Raw genomic sequence first — 3,016 nt, forward strand, 5'->3', positions numbered from 1 at the left:
GAGGGAGATGGGCCTGGCTGCTGGGGAGCGTACCAGGGAACCTGAGGTGAAGCAGGGCTGGGGAAGGCCAGAGGAGCTGGGAGGCTCCAGACTGGAAAAGCCCCAGGCTGCAGACTTGGCAGATGGCCTAAGACCGGGTACTGGGGATGCAACAGGGCAGCCCAAGGGTAGGTGGAGGCAGTAGGTCCAAACCCCCCTGGCCTATGATGACTGGCTTATACAGACTGTAGTCGGCCCCAGTGAAAGGGGGCTAGTTGGTGACTGGCACTAGCCCATAGGCTGAGGCAAGGTGGGGATAGCAGGGGTCCTCAGCCTGTAGCGGTGCATGGGATTCTTCTGTCCTAAGTGCAGGACTCTGCACTTGTCCTTGTTGAACCTCATCAGATTTCTTTTGGCCCAATCCTCCAATTTGTCTAGGTCCCTCTGTATCCTATCCCTGCCCTCCAGCGTATCTACCACTCCACCCAGTTTAGTATCATCCGCAAATTTGCTGAGAGTGCAATCCATACCATCCTCCAGATCATTTATGAAGATATTGAACAAAACCGGCCCCAGGACCGACCCCTGGGGCACTCCACTTGAAACCGGCTGCCAACTAGACATGGAGCCATTGATCACTACCCGTTGAGCCCGACAATCTAGCCAACTTTCTACCCACCTTATAGTGCATTCATCCAGCCCATACTTCTTTAACTTGCTGACAAGAATACTGTGGGAGACCGTGTCAAAAGCTTTGCTAAAGTCAAGAAACAATACATCCACTGCTTTCCCTTCATCCACAGAACCAGTAATCTCATCATAGAAGGTGATTAGATTAGTCAGGCATGACCTACCCTTGGTGAATCTATGCTGACTGTTCCTGATCACTTTCCTCTCATGTAAGTGCTTCAGGATTGATTCTTTGAGAACCTGCTCCATGATTTTTCCGGAGACTGAGGTGAGGCTGACTGGCCTGTAGTTCCCAGGATCCTCCTCCTTCCCTTTTTTAGAGATGGGCACTACATTAGCCTTTTTCCAGTCATCTGGGACTTCCCCCGTTCGCCACGAGTTTTCAAAGATAATGGCCAATGGCTCTGCAATCACAGCCGCCAATTCCTTTAGCACTCTCAGATGCAACTTGTCCGGCCCCATGGACTTGTGCACGTCCAGCTTTTCTAAATAGTCCCTAACCACCTCTTTCTCCACAGAGGGCTGGCCATCTACTCCCCATGTTGTGATGCCCAGCGCAGCAGTCTGGGAGCTGTCCTTGTTAGTGAAGACAGAGGCAAAAAAAGCATTGAGCACATTAGCTTTTTCCACATCCTCTGTCACTAGGTTGCCTCCCTCATTCAGTAAGGGACCCACACTTTCCTTGGCTTTCTTCTTGTTGCCAGCATACCTGAAGAAACCCTTCTTGTTACTCTTGACATCTCTTGCTAGCTGCAGCTCCAGGTGCGATTTGGCCCTCCTGATTTCATTCCTAATGCCCGAGCAATATTTTTAAACTCTTCCCTGGTCATATGTCCAATCTTCCACTTCTTGTAAGCTTCTTTTTTATGTTTAAGATCCGCTAGGATTTCACCGTTAAGCCAAGCTGGTCGCCTGCCATATTTACTATTCTTTCGACTCATCGGGATGGTTTGTCCCTGTAACCTCAACAGGGATTCCTTGAAATACAGCCAGCTCTCCTGGACTCCTTTCCCCTTCATGTTAGTCCCCCAGGGGATCCTACCCATCCGTTCCCTGAGGGAGTCGAAGTCTGCTTTCCTGAAGTCCAGGGTCCGTATCCTGCTGCTTACCTTTCTTCCCTGTGTCAGGATCCTGAACTCAACCAACTCATGGTCACTGCCTCCCAGATTCCCATCCACTTTTGCTTCCCCCACTAATTCTTCCCTGTTTGTGAGCAGCAGGTCAAGAAAAGCTCCCCCCCTAGTTGGCTCGTCTAGCACTTGCACCAGGAAATTGTCCCCTACGCTTTCCAAAAACTTCCTGGATTGTCTATGCACTGCTGTATTGCTCTCCCAGCAGATATCAGAAAAATTAAAGTCACCCATGAGAACCAGGGCGTGCGATCTAGTAGCTTCTGCGAGTTGCCGGAAGAAAGCCTCATCCACCTCATCCCCCTGGTCTGGTGGTCTATAGCAGACTCCCACCACTACATCACTCTTGTTGCTCACACTTCTAAACTTAATCCAGAGACACTCAGGTTTTTCTGCAGTTTCGTACCAGAACTCTGAGCAGTCATACTGCTCCCTTACATACAGTGCTACTCCCCCACCTTTTCTGCCCTGCCTGTCCTTCCTGAACCGTTTATAACCATCCATGATGGATGATTTAATTGGGGATCGGTCCTTCTTTGAGGAGGGGGTTGGACTAGATGACCTCCTGAGGTCCCTTCCAACCCTGATATTCTATGATTCTATCTTGCCAAAGGGCAGTTAGTTTAGTGCACAGGACACTGATGTGATCAGAAGACCTGGGTTCTAGTCCCAGTTTGATGCACAAAGAGGTGACATGACTTGCCAAAGGTCACGCAGTATGTAAATGGCCACTTCCTCCTCTCTTGTCTATTAAATTGTAATTGGGGGAGAGCAGGGACTGTCTCTTACTATGAGTTTGTGTGGTTCCTGGATGAGGCCCTGATCTTAGCTAGAGACTCTAGATACTGTTGAAATTATAAGGAGGTCTTGGGAACTGGGACTGGCTGGTCAAGGAGCTGGGGGGTGGGAAAGGACTGAGAATTGCTGGGCAAGGAGATTGGGACAAGGATCCCAGAGAGGGAAAGCAGGACTGGCTGAAAGAGGAGGCTGGGACTGGAATGAGAAGCCTGAGTAATTGAGACTAGGATAAAGAAGCTGGAGAGGGTGAAGAAGAGATAGCACTTGGTCAGGGAAAGGCTGGAGGAGATGAGGAAGAAGGGATCAAGCTTGGGGGAAATGAGCAAAGGAATCTGTGCCTGTTATAGAACACAGACCCCTCCAGAGCCTGGAATGGAACTCCCCATTCTTTTACTGTCAGCCATTGGCAAAGTGTGCCA

General features: G+C 49.9%; 1 long non-coding RNA gene across 1 annotated transcript in view; it reads left to right on the top strand.

The window, feature by feature from the left end:
• LOC122466016 overlaps positions 1-3,016 on the top strand; it is a 17,266-nt gene continuing 14,250 nt past the window's right edge. Inside the window, exons 1-2 of the long non-coding RNA XR_006291211.1 lie at positions 1-137; positions 178-180. This is a non-coding gene — a long non-coding RNA (uncharacterized LOC122466016). The remainder of the gene's footprint in view (positions 138-177; positions 181-3,016) is intronic.

This window comes from Chelonia mydas, chromosome 5 (assembly GCF_015237465.2).
Source record: "Chelonia mydas isolate rCheMyd1 chromosome 5, rCheMyd1.pri.v2, whole genome shotgun sequence".
NCBI lineage: Eukaryota > Metazoa > Chordata > Testudines > Cheloniidae > Chelonia > Chelonia mydas.